At 52.4% G+C, this 18,061-nt stretch overlaps 1 long non-coding RNA gene across 2 annotated transcripts in view; it reads left to right on the forward strand.

Annotated features, from left to right (window-relative positions):
- LOC109246580 (uncharacterized) overlaps positions 1–14,078 on the forward strand; it is a 32,647-nt gene extending 18,569 nt beyond the window's left edge. For both annotated transcript variants that reach the window (XR_002071409.2, XR_008421113.1), the window contains exon 4: positions 13,747–14,078. This is a non-coding gene — a long non-coding RNA (uncharacterized LOC109246580). The remainder of the gene's footprint in view (positions 1–13,746) is intronic.
- The last annotated feature ends 3,983 nt before the right edge of the window (positions 14,079–18,061 follow it).

Below are 18,061 nucleotides of genomic sequence, written 5' to 3' on the forward strand. Positions count from 1 at the left end.
GGGGGCAGGTAGGGTTTCAACAGATGAATTTGGGCGCGGGGGACACAAACATTCAGTCCTTTGCAGCATCCTTCCAGGGGCTGGTGGCCTGGGCATCCCTAGTTGTGGGGTGTGATGGCTGTGAGCGCCAGCTCTGGAGTTGCCCTCCTTGGGTCGAATCCCGTATCAGTCGGTCACTTATCAGCTGGGATGACCTTGGGGAAGTCACTGACCTCTCTGGGTGGCAGTTTTCCTATTTGTAAAATGGAGTAAGGTTCCCTGTGCTGTTGAGAGGCTGGAATGAGAGAAGCCTGCAGACGGCTTAGCGCGGTGCCTGACGCACAATGAAAGCTAAGCTTTCTTGTAATTAGTGACAGAAAGTGGCAAAGACCCGGAATGAGGTCTGTATTCATTTGCTCAGGTTCCCATAACCAAATACCATAGGTTGTATGGTTTAAACAACAGAAAATCATCGTCTCACAGTTCTGGAGGCTGGAAGCCCAAGATGTTGGTGTCGGCAGGTCTGAGTGCTTCTGAGCTCTCTTTCTTTGGCTCGCCGATGGCCGCCTTCCCGCCCCGTCCTCACACGGTCTTTCCTCCATGCACGGTTGTCCTGTGTGTCTCTTTGTGGGTGCAAGTTTCCTCCTCTTACGAAGACACGGGTCAGGCTGGATTAGGGCCCACCCTAATGGGCTTATTGTAACTTAATCACCTCTTTAAAGGCCTTGTCTCCAAACAGAGTCACATTTTGAGGTGATGGGGGTTAGGGCTTCAACATACGGATTTAGGGACACAATTCAGCCCATAACAAGGGCCAGTCTCAGGGCCAGGATATCTGAGGGTCAGACACAAAAGGCCCCCTCTGGGAGCCAGACTTGAGAGTGAGGCCCAAGCTTGTCTGGGGGCCCGCGCTGTGGTCGCCCAGACAACCCATCCTATCGGGCCATGCTGCTGAGTGCAACGTATTTAGGATTATGGTGGATGGCTGGGTTTGCCTGGGCTCCAGCCTGGCAGGTGTGGTTGAGGTCAGCTCCATGGGTGGAGTGAGGAGGTGAGTGTGGGGATAAGGAAGGGAGAGCGGAGAGTGGCTCTCGAAGAAACAGGAAATCACATCCTTGGGAATTGGGAGACAAAACAAAGCCAAGGTTGGGGGCCCTGGGCCCCCGGCCCAGCTCTTTAGGGTTCATAAGACTCTTGCTTGCTTTCAGTGGGGTCAGGAAACCCTTTTAAAGAAGCCAATGTGATAAGTGGTCCAGTATAGGCATCCATGCATTTTCTTCTGAAGTGCAAATTTGAGCTTCAGCAGAGAACCAGGTGTAGGTCTTTAGTTTCTCGGAGCCTTTTTAAGGACAGGCCTAGAGCCCAGCATGCGGGCAGGTGTCAGTCCACTAAATTTCAACCCCAGGATGAGCTTGTGAGGGTCACTTGTCAAGCCCCCACCTCTCCCCTCCCACATTTCTCTGCCACAAGGGTTCCCCCCCACCCCCCCCCGAGCTATTCTGTGGACATCCCCATCATCCTGGCAGCTCTGTCCCTGTGGATCACGAAAGCCCGGATTCCTGGACTCAGCATCCCTTTGCCTGCCATCGGGATTTGATTTTGGCCAGAGGCACCCCCCCCCCCCCCCCCCAGGATGGAGCAGCCTGTTGCTGGAGCGAGGGTGGGCAGTTCCTGCTGTCACGACCAACATCCCAGCTCTCTCACCTTGATCCTCTTACTCACGTCTTGTATTATTTAAATGGCTTGGGTTTTGATAGTCTCTCTGCTCATAGTCGTCCTGAGCGGGCTGGAGGTTGAAGATGGCATTCTTTCCAAACATTTGGCTGCCTCGGAACTGGCTTAGAGTTTCTGACCGTGTGCATGGCAGAGGGTCTCTGGATGCAGTCTTCTTACAGAGATGTGTTCCTGGGGCAGAGCTCCTGAATCCAGTCTGGAATTCAGACTGTATCGCCTACTTAAAGGGTCTTCTCAAGCCACCCCCTCCTCTGGGGGAGCAGAGACACCCTGGAACACCAGCTTGTAACCTTCTTGGAAGGCAGCGGTGCGATGCCAGGTGCAAGTCCTGGGTTTGAATCCCGGCTCTGCCGTTGATGGGCGGGGTCTCCTGGGGTGTTTCTGAGTCTGTTTCTTTGTTCCTGACACACATTAAGTGCTCAGAAATCATGGCTGATTTTATTTTTATTATTGTTATCACCCGTTCAACGTCCTCAGCCCAAATGGCATTGAATACAGCGGTTTTCCCTGGAAGGAGGATAAGTAACTGCCCTGGGGCCACGCTGGTCATCAGGGAAGCCGAGTGACGAGCTGGACAAGAGCGATAACAGCCAGCTCTGAGGCATCACTTGATGAAAGAGCGATCTGAACCGTGGGAGAAAGTGGAGACAGGTGTAATATATCTTAAGCACTCCTTCTGACATGTCAGGATGACGCTGTTCGCTCTTCTGGATGCAGTACCTAGATATGGATGGGGTTTGGAGACGGGATGCTCCTGGGACATCTGACTTTGTTTTGGGTCACTGATGGGCCTAGGGTTTTCCTACTATTCTTGCAAAATTTGCTGAAACCCCTTTTACGACTTCACACGTCCCATCATGTGAGCCCTGGGGAGAGCTCAGACTCCGGGGATGGGGGTTGTCCAAGTCACCTGCTGTCTTTGATCTCTGTCACCCCTCAGCGTGGGAAGTCTTAGGTGGAGGTCAAATAGCACCATGGCAGGGACCGACTGTGAAGGCACTGGTGACCGCTCTGACACTGCCTGCCTGCCTTCCCCACCTTCCAAATAAAAGCAGCCGGTAGGAAACGACAGGATTCCAACCGACCTCCCCAATCCACCATCACGTGGGATCGGAGCCCCCTCTGGAACAGGCGTGGTAGGCAGAACTGCAGGCTCCAAGGGGGGTTGCTTCCAAATCCGGCTCCCCACCTTACAAGCCATTCTTTTTTTTCTTTTTTTAATTTTTTTTTAACGTTTATTTATTTTTGAGACAGAGAGAGACAGAGCATGAACGGGGGAGGGGCAGAGAGAGAGGGAGACACAGAATCGGAAGCAGGCTCCAGGCTCCGAGCCATCAGCCCAGAGCCCGACGCGGGGCTCGAACTCACGGACCGTTCGAGAACTCACGGATCGTGACCTGAGCTGAAGTCGGACGCTTAACCGACTGAGCCACCCAGGCGCCCCACGCCATTCTTAATTAATCTCTGTTTCCCCCTCCTAGAAAGGGGGACAATAAAACCATGCACATCATAGCACTGTCATATGGATAAGATGAGAGTAGAGGGGCGCCTGGGTGGCTCAGTTGGTTACGCATCTGACTTCGGCTCAGGTCACGATCTCACAGTTCCTGAGTCCTAGCCCCACGTCAGGCTCTGTGCTGACAGCGTGGAGCCTACTTGGGATCCTCTCTCTGTCTCTGCCTCTCCCCATCTTGCGTGTGCATGCACACTTTCTCTCTCTCTCCAAATAAATCAATAAACTTAAAAAAAGAGAGATGAGATTATAAATGTGAAATACTGGGCAAGTAGGAAGAAATGTTATCTGTTACTGTTCTTACTCTCTTTGGGGTGGGATTTGCGATCTGCCCACAGCCATCCTATGAGGTGATTATTATTATTATTTTTGAGACTAAAGGCTTTTAGTCTTCTAGAGAGCCTTATTTTTTTTTAAGTTTATTTATTCTTTATTCTTTATTCTTTATTTTGAGAGAGAGAGAGAGAGAGCTCAAGTTGTGAGGGGGGAACAGAGAGAGAGAGGGAGAGAGAGAATCCCAAGCAGGCTCTGTACCTGTTAGTACAGACCCTGACTTGGGGCTCGAACTCAGGAACCTCGAGATCATGACCTGAGCTGAAGTTAGATGCTTAACCGACTGAACCACCCAGGTGCCCCTAGAGCCTTATTTATTTTTTTTTAAGATTTTATTTTTAAGTAATCTCTACACCCAACGTGGGGCTGGAACTCACAACCCTGAGATCAAAAGCTGTACAGGCCCCCAACTGAGCCAGCCAGGCATCCCCTAGAGAGTCTTATAAATAAGCAATTGTTCTAAGCCATCTAGCAACTGTCCTGCCAGGTGGTTGGCTGGGCAAGGACCTGGGGTGGGCCCAGGGTGAGGGTCTGGGGCTGTGGAGGGCCCTGGAAGAGACAGTGGACCAGAGAACAACCTTTCTCTGACCCGACATTTTGCCCTGGGCTGTGTTCCCCAAACCACGCAAGTTATTTAAACCGAAGTCTCGCCCCCAGGATTGTCTCGCCTCCAGGATTGTTCTGAGTTTCGGTGGAGGAGAGATGGGTTGAGACCCGTCCTTAGAACATGGAGGTGGTAGCGCTGGCCCACAGCTAGAAGGGCTGGCTGAGACGTTGGCTCTTCCTGGAATCCGAACTGACCTCTCCACCAACCTTCCCCATGACTGCTTTTTGGAAATGTGATGAGCTTTTGATATTTACTTCAGTCAGTGTCGCCGGGTGGCCGCTGCTGCGCTAAGTGCCCGGAATGCAAATAGGGGAGAGATGTCCCGGTCTGTAAGTCCAGGGAGCCTAGCTAGGGCTGGCTGGCGGTTCTGGGCCTCTCTGCTGACAACTTCCGGTCTCCTCCCTGGTGGACAAGGGCGAGGAGGGTGCTCTGCTCGTGCGGACAGCAAGGTGCCTTCAGGAAATGGGTGGCCTTCAGGAAATGGGTGGCCCCAGTTGGGAGGAGTGGGTGGCGTGGGTGGGCCAGGGAGTCCTAATCTTTGGGGAGGGGGGAGCCACTGGAGGTGTTAATACGGGGAAATGACAGGAGCTGGCTTTTGGTTTTCTTATAATTACAACAGCCATCACAACGATCGGTATTGAGCACTGTCTTGGGATAGGCATTAGCTAAGTGCTTTGCCAAATTCTCTCGTTTAAGCCCCCTTTGCAGACGAGGCTGGGAAGGTCCACAAAGCCCAGTCACGTAGCAGCAGACAAACCCATGTCTATCCAACACCAAAGGCCTTGCTATTAACTGCTCCTCAACCTTCTTGAACCTCGGAGTCCTCATCTATAATACCTCCCGCACAGAGTTGTCTTCGTAACTTGGGGAGGATGGTTGGCACTTGCCACAGTGCCTGGCATGTTGTAAGTGCTCAGGAAACGTTGGTCACTCTTGTTTTTGTTATTGTTGCTATTATCTGTTGCAGAGAGTGGCCGCGGGCATGCCAGGTGCTGGGTGGTACCTTTGGGTTGGAAACCACATGGGCTGGCGTGAGTAAACTGAGCTAATAAAGCCACTCCTTCCAGAGCAGGGTGCTGACCGGGGTTCAAGGCCGCAGTCTGCCTGCACCCACCCCCGTTGCTGTGGTCACCGACCTGGGCATCTCGTTCTCTCTGTCGCGGGTGCCTCTCCAGCTCAGGTCCGGGTGACCCCGTTCCCACCTGGGATCGTGCCACGACTGCTTCTCTGAGGCTTTCTGCTACGTCCCCTCTCTCCATCTGCACTGGCTCCATCTCCAGGCCACCCCCATCTCTCAACGGGGTGACTGCGAGTCCACACTGCCTCCCCCCTTCCACTCTGGCTCCAAATTCCAGCCTCAGTGATCTTTAAGGAACACAAATTCCATGAAATAAATAAACTTAGAGAGAGAGAGAGAGAGAGAGAACCCCAAACAGGTTCTGAGCTGTCAGCATGGAGCCCGATACAGGGCTCAAACTCACGAACCGTGAGATCATGACCTGAGCTGAAATCAAGAGTCAGGCACTCAACCGACCGAGCCGCCCAGGCACCCCCATAACTTGTAACTTTCTATTTGTTCATTGTGTCCCCTGCTAGAGTGTCAAATCTAGGAGGCCAGCCACGCACATAGAAGTTGCCAGTGGGTATTTGTGGAGTTAGCCAACAGGTAGATGAAGAGGGCACACCCACCCAGGAGCATGGCCCTCCATGGATATGGAGGACAGGGATATTCAAGGGGTGGGCAGAGTGCCTGCCAAGGAGTCAAGGAGACTTGAGAATGAGAGCCAGGAGGGAAACGTCAATAACCAAGAAAAGAGTGACAGCTCGGCTGGGGATGCTTTTGGCTGCAGGTAACGGCAAACGTGTCCAGTGGTATAGACACAGATGAACTTTTTCACGGTCGGAATGTTCAGCGGCCAAGCTCTGGGTCGGTGTTGCTGAGGTGTTCCTGGCCTTCCGTCAGCCTCCAACATCACATCCTCACACAGCTGAGTTCAAAGACAGGAAACAAGGAGCAGCATGGGACAGACATCTTCTGTCTTATTGTTGTACATGTCTCTCTCTTATTGGTGGGGGGTGGGGGTGGCGGAGGGGCTGTCCCCAGAAGATCCCAACCGACGTCCCTCTATATTCCACTGGTCAGAAAGGACGCAGGCCTGCCTGCCCTTGGACCAGGGCCGGTGCCCATCTTGCTGAAATAAAAGAATCTCTTTCCTGTCCTTGAACAAAGTTGGGCTCGTGCCAGCTAAGGAGAAGGGGAATGGCTTTTGAGAAAACAATGCAAAGCGCTTGCCCTAAGCACATTTCACAAGGAGGGGTTTTTTTCTGTTGGTGTAACTGATGCAGGGAGGTCAGATAGGATGGGTATTGAGCAGTGGCTGCTGGAGTTGATGCTTAAAGACTATGTGTGGCCCTTGAGAGAGCATCTCCCACTGGTTTGGGCTGCCCTCTGTGGGGGCTTAGGAATTAGCGGGAGAAGTTGCAGAGAGCAAGGTAGACCACCGGGAAGTTTGGTGTTCAAGGTAAGAGGAGGGATGGGACGGTCTCTGGCCACGGGAGGCAAACACAACGAGGTTTTCCCAGTTTGGGGCAAACTTGAAGATGTTTATTGGACGAGCCAAGGAAGCCAGTGGGAGAGAGGGGGAAGCAAGATGGCGTAGTTGATTCCCTTGTCCCCGAAAGAGGCACAGGGATGGGGTCAAGTGCACAGGAGGCGGTAGCTGTTACTGGGCAGAGCAGAGAGGCTTTTCTGGAGACTCAGAGGCCTTCTGAGATGGGAGAAGGGTGGCAGGATGGTGAAGATGCCCAGGAGGGATGAAGATTCCCTTCACTCTCCTTTGTGGGACAACGGGTTCATTTAGAGAATGAACCTGTGAACTTGACCTTTCCAGCACTTTTATTTTGACAATCGGACATAACAGACTAAACAAAAACAAAAACAGAAACAACCTCCACCCCCAAAACCCGATCCATTTGTGTGGTCCTCCACTGGGAAGTCCAAGGACAAAGGCTGATCCTTGGGTTTTCTTGTTCAGACAGCCTCACAGCACACGGTCAGGGGAGTGGTCATTCCATCATGCCGTCCAGAGACTGCGGGTCACTTAACAGACCACGCAGAGCTTCCAGATCCTTCAGCGGATGGGCAGCAGGGTGGAGGGGGTGGGGCACACGGAGTAGGGCACAGAGGGCTTGGGTCCCAGGTCCAGGCGGACCACTTACAAGCTGGGGTTCACTGGTGTCCTCCAAGCCTGCAACCCCATCTGCAGAGGGTTGGAGGGTGACAGCTCGTCTTCTCCCTCCTCTGCCCGCAGGTTTACAACGCGCATGCTCCTTACAGGGAATTAGGGGAATGCCTTCCTGCCCCCTCCACCAGCCCTCGCTGGGGAGTTTTGACTCTGCTCAGTACCCGTTGGAACAGGACGGTGTTTTCTTTCACCACTCACCCTGGTCCCTCACTGCTGGCATCTTTTCCCCTTTGTTTTTGGGAATGATGGCAGAGGGCCCAGCTAGGACGATTGAGAGCCAAACCTTTCTCCTCTATTTATCCTCATGGTAGCCATGGAGGCAGCAAAAAGCAAGCAGAAGTTTGACTAGATATATGAGCTCAATATTCCACAACATTTGAAGCTGGTGCCTACTTACGTAGGCGGCATAAAACACAACATTATGTTAAAATGAAGAATAGCCCCAACAGGGGGGAGAAAAAAAGTGCATTTTTAAGAAAAAAATCTCAGCGGGAACATTCAGATGCTAAGTTGGTAAGATTGACATCGGCTCTGCGTGTCTCCCCTCCGACAGCGCGTTAGCGTCCGTCCCCATGGTGTCCTGTGTCTCGGGGTGCAAGTTCTGAAGGGGACACATCGTCTCTCGGGTCACTCTTTTTATCTGACACGTGGGGGTGACTCCAGGAGGGCTCTGCGCGTGTCTCACGGTGTCGTAGGGGAGGCTGATGTTCGTAAGAAGCGCGGAGCGGGATCATTTTAGTCCCGTCAAAACTGCCCCAGTCAGATCAGTCCGGCCCGGCGCTCGGTCGCCTGGACCCCCCCTTCGTCACGACTAAAACGTGACTAGCGGTGGCGTCTCCCTCGTGGGGTGGCTGTGGGGGTTCCATGAGTCTACACCTGTAAAACGTCTAGGAAAGCGCCCAGATGGTATCAGTTAGTCAACCGACAAACACAGAGTGCCCGTAGCTTGTCGGCTGTGCCTCGTGGGAAAGGAAGGCCCAGAGGGCGGCTCTGTGTCTAGGAATCAGCATCTAGCTGGAGAAAGAACACGGACCTGGTGGGAATCAGTGGAGAACCAGTGCAGCCTCCAAGCCCTGCCTTTCCCCGCGGCCTGGACGTCCTGGAGGGCCAGCAACTGCTGGGTGGGGTGTGCTGTCGGCCCAGCCCTGCTTACTCTCCTGGCAGCCAAAGCCAGGAGAAAGGAGAATCTGGTATTCATTGTGTGGTTGTTTCTAATTTCCTTCTGCTTTCGAGATCCTCTTCTGACGGAGAACAATGCCCTGAACAAGGCTCCGGCTTCCTTGGCCAGGCACCCGCCCTGCTGTGGGGGAGGCGGCGCCCAAGAGAATGCGATGGCGGGCACTCCAAGGGCAGAGGGCCTTTGACTCCTGTCCTCTGAGAGTGCTGGGGATGGCGAATCCCAGCCTCTGGTTTGCTGTTAGATCCCTGGGGCTTTGAGCGAGTCCTCTGCCCTCCCCTAGACACCCCCCCCCCACCCCATCTCATTTATGAGTATTGTTTTTAAACTGTCCCTATTTGCCAAGGAAGGACAGTCCTCCCTGTATCACCTTCCGGGGCCAACAGGCTGGGCCATGTACCCCAGCAGGAGGGGGTGGTGTTGGGTCCTTGACAGCATTGCCCTGGCCAGGGCCAGCTCACAGCCCGGCGCCTGGGAGGGATCCTCAGCAGAGGGTCCTGGGCGGACATTCCCTGCCCCCCCACCAGCCAGTGATTTGCAAATTTTGTGGAGGCAGAAGACCCAGGACTGGGTCCAAAGAAAGGGCGGGGTTTCCTCATTCCTTTCTGTCTTCATACTTGGCCTCTTGTTTGTGGGTCTCAGTACGTTTATCGGCCTCACCGGGTTTCTCCGGAAAGTGGAGAGAACCCAGAATTGAGTGGCCTTCATGTGGAATGGGGCCAGAGGAGGCCGGAGGGCTGACTACGTTCTCCCGATCCGCAGGGCTTCGCTGCGGGAGGTGCTGTGGGGGCGGCAGGTGGGAATCGGAGGCACAAGGGCTCTAGCAGCGAGGTCGCCTCTGAGCTGGGACCAGACCGGGTGGGTCGCCCACGCTTAAGTCCATCCGGTGCCACCGTCACCCTCGCTGCACATCCACATGCCCTCCGTGCCCTGTTCATTTCATCATCCTCTTGAAGTAGATGTATTAAAAAAAAAAAAAAAATCCTCACATTTAATTAAAAAGAAATCTTTTTAATTATGGTCACTACCATAAATGAAATCCCACAAAATGTCTAGTAATTGTCGACACAAGTTCGTCACGGTGAAAATGCAAATATTCATCACGGAGCTGCTAAAATCTTGGGCTTTGTGTATGTTCCTGGTGGTCTCCGTGGGTGTCTGGTGGTGATGTTGGGGGTGAGCTTGACGTTGGCAAGATGTAACGAGTGAGGTGATTCGTGCCGACTGGTGACCCCATCAAAGACGTTTCGGGAAGGCATCCCTGCTCCTCGACCAGAGGCCCCCCGGCAACGTGTCAGCATCTTCAACGTGGGGGAAACGCAGGGTCTCCTTCAGAGGCTGGGCGAGGTTGGACTGAATTCATCTAAGGTGGTGTGAACAGTGCCTAGTGCATAGTAAGCGCTCAGTTAAGTGCTAACAGCCGCCATGACTTGGGAGATCCCAGCTGGGGGCTGCCCTGGGTGGGGGGGTCCCCTCGGCCGCAGGCTTGGTGACAGGGGCGGGGACAGACATGATCTCCAGGCCCCTCCCACTCTCCACCCATCTCTCTTGCTCTCCAACTCCCCCGTTGGAACAGGTGCGGCCAGGCGGGATGCCCATCAGTTCCCTCATGATTAGAGAATTAAAACGAAGATGTGGTCATGGCATTAGTCATCGCGAAACTCCCCTGTTGGGATGGGTGGTCGTCTGTGTCCCCTGGAGGCTCCGGAATGGACTCTCAGGGACGACCGCTGGTGTGCACACGCTGGGGGCTTGTCGGATCTGCGTCTGCTGCTCTGTCTGAGCAGCCCTGGTTGTTTCTGGAATGGGATGTGTGGCTTGGAGGGAGAACGTTGCTGTGGGAAGCAGTCCCAGGTTCCCTGGTGGGACTGGAAATTCTGCCTCAAGCCCTGGAATTTGGACTTCCTGTTTGGCCTGGCTTTGTTCCCCCACATATTTGGCTCTGGCACATCCTCTCCCTCCCCTCTTGGGATCCGTTTCCTCATCTGTAAAATGAGGGGGTTGCACTAGATCGTATCTAAGGCTCCTTTAAGCTTGAAAAAGCTATGATTTGCCTCCCACTCCCTCACTGTTCCCTCAGGCCTCTTGATTGACAGAAGGAAGGTGGGAAGGAAACAGGAGGAACCAGAAGAGCCAGGAAGCTAAAGAGCCTCCAGCATACTGGATGGGCCCACCGCACAGGCTTTTCCAGCCCCCAAATCCAAGGCACTGAGGCTGGGATAAGCCTGCGTGAGGGGAGGAAGGGGCGAAGGGAGGAGAAAGCAAAGGTGTCACAGTAAGTGCCCTAGAGATGGCAAGTGGCTAGGCAAATAAATGATGATAAAAGGGCAAATCCGGGGAGAAAAGAACACGCTCAGGGGAAGGGTTTATAAAGAGGGACCGCGAGAGTTGCTAGGATGGGAAGAATGTGTTGCACAGTGATCACAGCTCGGGTTGTGGGAGTAGGCTGCCGGCTGGAGAGTGTCAACAGGGTTGGGGGGACAGATGGCCTGCCTTCTCCTTTCCAGGTCATTTTGGAAGATGCCCCTTCCCCTCATTAGGGGTGCCTCCTCTGGAATTACAGCAATGCAGTCAGTGCGTAATGGCGTCTGTGGATGCTCTAAGGTGGCCTTAGGATAACGGGCTAGATGGCCCGAAGACAGGTGGACATTATCCTGTGAGTAACGATACGTGAGCCAGTCGTGGTGCGTTTTTCCAGGCGACCTGTGCTCCTTATTGAAATAGCAGCCAACTGGTTGTCTCCAAGTCTAGGGGAAGATACTTAGAAAGCGAGAGTAAAAGAAATTAACATAGAGAGGGTGTCTTCATGACCTTGGGGTGGGCAAAGATGTCTAAAACAGAACACCCAGAGCACTAACCACAGAAGAAAATTGATAGCATTTTATGAAAAATTACCACCTCTCTTCGTCAAGAAGTACAGTTAAAAACATGGAAAGGCAGGATGCCTGGGTGGCTCAGTCAGTTCAGCATCCGACTCTTGGCTTTGGCTCAGGTCGTGATCTCCCAGTTCGTGGCATCGAGCCCTGAGTCCGGCTCCGGACTGAGCATGGAGCCTGCTTAAGATTCTCTCTCTCCCTCTTTCTCTGCCCCCGCCCCCCACCCGTGTTCTCTCTCTTGCTCTCTTTCTCAAAATAAATAAATAAACCGTTAAAAAAAAAAAACAAAACCACGAAAAGGCGAGCCTCAGACCCAGAAGAAGAAATCTGTAACACATATATCCAGCCAAGTATTTGTTTTCAGGATATATAAAGAACAACTGTAAATCAGTAAGAAAAAGACAATGACCCCATACAAATTGGGCAAGAGGCTTAACAGACACTCATAAGATAGTATATCCAGGTGACCAAACAAACTATCACCATCACAATGTGATGATGGTCACATTGATTTTAAAAAAATGAAAAGGACGACCTGGGTGGCTCCGTCGGTTGAGCGTCCAAACTCTTGATTTTGGCTCAGGTCATGATCTCACGGTTGTGGGGTTGAGCCCTGGAGTCGGGCTCCCGGCTGAGCCCGGGGCCTGCTTGAGATTCTCTCTTTCCTTTTCTCTCTCTGCCCCTCCCCCCTGCTTGTGTGCACGTACGCTTGTTCCCTCTCTCTCTCTCTAAAGAACAAAACAAAACGAAACATCGAATGGGGAAACTTACCATGAATTTGTTCTAGTTGGGAGACGACCTGTGGTTTCCCATTCACCTGTTCATCCTGACTGTTCTGGGTTGTAAGTTCTCTGAGAAGGAAATACTGAGCATTGGCCACAGCAGTGAATATCGTGAGCCAAGCCTGGGCCCCATCCCTGCTCCTCTGAAATTGGGAGGCTCTCGGGAAGTTATTTAACTCTCAAAGCCTTTGTTTCCTTGTCTGTAAAAAGGCGACTGTGGTACTTACCTTAGAGTTTCATCGCGAGGGTTGAATGAGGTCATACCTAAGAAGCACTCAGCTCAGCACCTGGGTCATAGCAAGTGCCCAGTAAAGGACTGGGTAGCAATGGCAGAGCCGACACTGAACTGATTCTACCTAGGTCTCTTAAAGAGGCTCAGCACCTTTCTCCTCGAAACGATTTAGCACACGTTTGAAAAAAAGTTACGCTAATGTTATCTCCGCAAAGTAGAGCCATTTTGTGGATGGAGCGGAGTCTCAGTGCTTCAGTAAGGTGTGGGGGAGGGAGGTCATTTTCAGCTGGACTGGGCAGAGAGAGGTGTTAAAGCTGGTGGGACTGTCAGCAATGGGTAAGATTTTTGTCACAGAGAGAGGACCAGGAAGGTCATTCAAATTTGGGGGTTGGGGGAGGGAGGTGGTACCGGAGGGCAAAGGTGGAGTCTGGGAATGGTGAGCAGGCCATTCTGAGATGATGCCTAAGATTTATGGAGGATCTAGTGGAAGATAAGGTTGGAAAGGAAGACTGGCTCAGGTGAGATTCCCCCACTGCCAGGGAACCCAGACGTTTTCTACAGGAAGAGGAGTCGCTGACCATTGCTGAGCAGGGAAGGTACAAGATGAAGCCAGGATGTGTAGACCCACAGGAGAGGTCAACGTGACCTGGGCCAGGAGGCCATGGAGGAGGGGAAACATGCAGGTTCAGGTGGGAAGGAGTTATATGTGATCTGGGCAGAAGCAGCGGGATGGAAATGAAAGGGTAAGCAGATGGGGAGGAGCGGGGATGGACTCCTGAAGTCTTGGAGCCAGTTTCTTGAGTATATGAAGCAGAGAGAAGGTCGGGGCGGGGATGCCAATGAAAGGGATTTCTCAACGGTTCCACCACCGGGGGGGGGGGGGGGGGGATGCATCTCATCCCTTCCCGGGCCCTCACCTTCAAAGTCTGCTATTTGCACGTCCCCAAGAACACACTGCCCTCTTCCGGGTTCAGGCTTAGTACGGGACACCCAAAGAACGGACACAGCCTTTCTACAAACTTCCTTTCCACCCTCGCCGCCTGGGAACCACACGGAGGGAGGTGTGTCAAGACCAAAACTGCGCCAACAGCAGAACCGTTTCCCAGTCTCCCCCTCCCAGAGACACAAGAGTTTGGCTGGATGCTCTGCCGAGGGGTCGGAAGGGTCTTTCGGCCGCCTGTGCAAAGCTAAGGAACGGCCTCCTGATTTTATGGAGAGACGCAAACCGTGTTTGGAATAAATATCCCTTGGTTATTGTTGTTTTACAGGGCTGTAGCAGTGGCCAGGAAGAAAACCGCCCCCTCTGAAAGTTGTTTTGGTGACTGTTCTTTGGAGCATTGTTCTAAAAATGGGAAATTACATATTGCCGTGCCAAAGGAAACAAACACCTGCACTTAAAGGAATACCTTCCACGAGGTGGCTCTCAGAGCCCCAGCCAGTTCTGGACGCGGGGCTGTTACACAAGTTTCACTTGGTGCTTTCTTCACTTTTAAGGGGATCGGGTGCTTCTCCATTCGTAACCAGGGTGGGCTTTGGCGACTACGGGGCTCCGGGGGCTTTGTCTTTTACTCATTCACTCAATAAACATCTATCGAGCATCTCCGTTGGGTCAGTGTTGATGGATTTCACTACTCCCTTCTCTGGCCTTGTTAAAAATCACCCAGAGAATTGGCCGCAGGCAGACGGCTTTCTGGTTACTTTTTGTCAATTTTCAGAGTCAGTGCACGACTTCCGCCTCTAAATGATGGGCAGCTAGCGAGAACCCCCCAGCGCATTCTCTCCTTCCTCTTCTTTCTCCTCTCCCCCTCTCCCTCCTTTCTCATTCTACTCTATTGATCTACAAAAATAAAAAACGCTATTCTTAACATGTCAGTCAATACATTTCTTTACACATATGATTTTTCAAACTTTCCAGTTATGGGACTACATACAGAAATTCTTGTTCTAGGTGTGAGACGTCAAAAGGTAATTTTTGGGGGGCACCTGGGTGGCTTGGTTGGTTGAGTGTCCGACTTTGGCTCAGGTCACGATCTCACGGTTCGTGGGTTCAAGCCCCACGTCGGGCTCTGTGCTAACAGCTCAGAGCCTGGAGCCCGCTCCGCATTCTGTGCCCCTTCCCTGCTCACACTCTCTCTCTCAGCAATAAATAAGTGTTAAAAAAAAAAACTCAAAAACTAATATTTTTGGTTATCTGGTTAATAGTTGACATTTATCAACATTGATATAACTGCAAAATAATCAGGTCTTGAAATTCCATCACGTGTGAAATGAATCCATTTCGGATAGATTTGTGGTTTAGAGAGATTCCAGTTCCATAAGCTGACCTCATCTCTGCTGGAAGCAAGAAAGATGGGAGCAAGGGGAAACAATGAATCTCAAACTTTTTGGGATGCATAGACTTTGGTTAGAGCTGGCTGCCCACGAACGTGTGCATTCTTCCAACGGGTTGGCCAAAGAGTGATGGCAGACCTTCTTTGGGAATCAGGGTTATCTCTCAGGGACCACTTGGTTACTGATGTGGTCCCACCTGGAAGAAGAGAGGTGGGGATAAAAAGGGTCTCTCCGCCTATAACGTGCTTCACCTACTGTCTCCGCTTCCACATTCGTTTCAACTGTTTCACTAGAGGCTCAAAAGTAGGGCCCCGCTATACTGGATTACAGGATGCAGATTCCTATTTGAGTGAATTTATTTCCCTTTTATTTACCTGGGTTTTCTCATTTCGTCCATGCCTGGCAAGAGAACACACATTTGGATCATGCCCTCCTGGGGCTCATGTTGCAGAGAGGAAAGCAGATACAAGGGAACGTGCTCTAGTGCGATATGCGTATGACAGAGTCTAGATGAGATGTGACGGTGGCGGAGAGAGCCCCTGGGCCTGGGAGCATCAGGGGCAGGGTGGGAAGAGTCCAAAAGTGAGTCTTTTTTATTTTTTTTATTTTTTAATGTTTATTTTTGAGACGGAGAGAGAGCACGAATTGGGGAGGGGCAGAGAGAGAGGGAGACACAGAATCGGAAGCAGGCTCCGGGCTCTGAGCTGTCAGCACAGAGCCCGACGCGGGGCTCGAACTCACGGACCGTGAGATCGTGACCTGAGTCAAAGTCGGATGCTCAACTGACGGAACCACCCAGGTGCCCCTCTTTTTTGTTTTTGTTTTTAATTTTTTTAACGTTTATTTATTTTTGAGAGATTGAGAGAGCAAGAGCGAGAGAGAGAGAGAGAGAGAGAGAGAGAGAGGCAGGCAGAGTGTGAGTGGAGGAGGGGCAGAGAGGGAGACACAGAGTCCCAAGCAGGCTTCAGGCTCTGAGCTGTCAGCACAGATCCCGACAGGGGGCTAGAACCCACGAATCGTGAGATCATGACCTGAGCCCAAGTTGGACGCTTAACCGACTGGGCCACCCAGGCACCCCCCAAGAGCTGAGTCTTGAAGGAAGTGTACATGTGCTAGATGTAACAGATAAAAATACAGGATGCCCAGTTAAACTGGAATTTAAGTATCCTATGGCTCAGATATTGCCTAGGTCATGAAGGGAGGAGTGTGGGTCTGCAGGTGGCTTTGGGGGAGAGGAAGAGGTGACTTCGGTCAGTGAGAACTGCCTGCAAAGGTGTGGAGATGTGAACAGTGTGGAGTGGGTTGCCTGTTTCAGATAGAAACAGGAACGCAGTAACGCAGGTAAGTGCCCCCTGAGGAAGGAGGTCTGCCCGCCAGGAAGGTCCTCTGTTCTGGGCTGGCGGCATCCGATTCCCCTTTTGCTCTCCCTTCCTTCCATTTGTCTGTCTTCCATCCATCACACCCTAGAGGCTGGCCGGGGAACAGATGAGGAGGGGAACCTGGGTCTTTCTCATGGCTTTGTGGCCTTAGAACCTGTTTGAGGGGACAACACGAAAAGGGTCCCGTCTCTCAGAAGAGGCTGCACCCTCAGCCTCCCGACCCACAGCTGCAACCAGAGGCATATTCATTAATTTGCTGGGAGAAAGGTCTAGTAGACTAGACAAGCATATTCTCCCCCCTGTGGACAAGTTACAAAGGCTGGGTGGTGAGCAGAGAGTGTACGAAGGGCCCGGCCGAAGGGACCGTGACCCAGTCAAAGCTCGTCGCCGGCAGAAGCCGGAATATTCCTCCGTTGCCCCTTCTTCCTGCTCAGGACCCACCTGTCTCTCTGGCTCCGTTGCCTATCCCTCCTCTTTGGCACGCCAGCCCTTTCTGTTCACCCAGCGGGGCACAGTACCTCGGGTTAGGTTTGCACGTCCTAGACGACACCCACATTCTAGCCCTGCCCCCTCACGTGACTCCCTCATCACCTTGGTGGAGTACAGGATGTGGCAGAATCTTTTCTCGTGGTTAGAGACAATCTCTTGGTCCCTCCGCAGCCACTGTGTGTGAATCTGCCAGCCTGACTGGAAGGGCCGCCTTATTTCCAGGCCTGGTCTGTTGCCGCACCCCCAGTGTAGAAGGGGGAAGCAGCGGGACTTGAGGTCAGAGCCACGGGCAGCACCAGTCTCCAAGGAGGGCCCCCCGGGCCTGGTGAGGAGTCTGGGCTTTATCCCACAGGTGACCGGTAGCAGAGAAGGATTTTAAACAAAAGCATGGCATTTCCGTTCACTGACGGTCCTGAAGAGAATGTTGTGGAAGGGGCAAGACTGAAATCTTAGAGACTCTTTGGGGGCCGAATAACGATTTCCAAAGATGCCCACGTCCGAGTCCCCAGAACGTGTGAATATGTTAGGTTACACGGCAGAGGGGAGTGAAGGTTGCACGGGGGATGAGGACTACTGATCAGATGACAGTAAGACGGGGAGAACGGCCTGGATGACAGGGTGGGCCCAGTGCAACCACCAGGATGGTGGCAGAGGGAGGCAGAGGAGGAGACTGGAGCCAGAGAGAGCATCGGAGAGGCTGTACTGCTGGGTTTGAAGGGGAGGGAAGGACCCCAGGCCTAGGAGTGAAGGCAGCCTCTGGATAAAGGGGGAAAGCAAGGAACCGATCCTGCCCTAGAGTCTTCGGAAGGAACACAGCCCGTTGCCGCCTTGATGTTTCGCACAGTGAAACCTTTTTGGACTTCTGATCCCTCGACCTATGAGATAACAAACTTTTAAAAATATTTATTTATGTTTGGGAGAGCCCGAGCAGGGGAGGGGCAGAGAGAGGGAGACACGGAATCCGAAGCAGGCTCCAAGGTCTCACAACCTGAGATATTTTATGAGTTAACTAGACTTCCGTGATAGGCTAGGAATCTGTTCACTGGGTGGGGAACAAATCTGAGTTCCAAACCCCGACAATGGCGGCTGCATGTGTTGAGTTGAATCTGTTTTCCGATTTTTGTTTTTGTTTTTTTTTTTTGCACGTCCTGCAGTTTTATCATTTTAGTTGGCCCATGGAAATATGTTGGGTGGCTTCCTCCCGATGACTCATCCTCACATTGTCCCATGTGCCCGTCAGTGTGTTCTGTACGTGCTTGGGAGGGTCATTCCCTAATTACACGTTTCAGAACGCGTTATTTGTTTTATCGTCTAGCTGAAGCCATTTTCAGTGGCAACCGCCTTACGGTGAATTACTACCCACCGATCCCTGGCCTTCACCAAC

The sequence above is a fragment of the Panthera pardus genome, unplaced genomic scaffold, assembly GCF_024362965.1.
Source record: "Panthera pardus isolate Hobbes unplaced genomic scaffold, ASM2436296v1 HiC_scaffold_12, whole genome shotgun sequence".
In the NCBI taxonomy this organism is placed as follows: domain Eukaryota; kingdom Metazoa; phylum Chordata; class Mammalia; order Carnivora; family Felidae; genus Panthera; species Panthera pardus.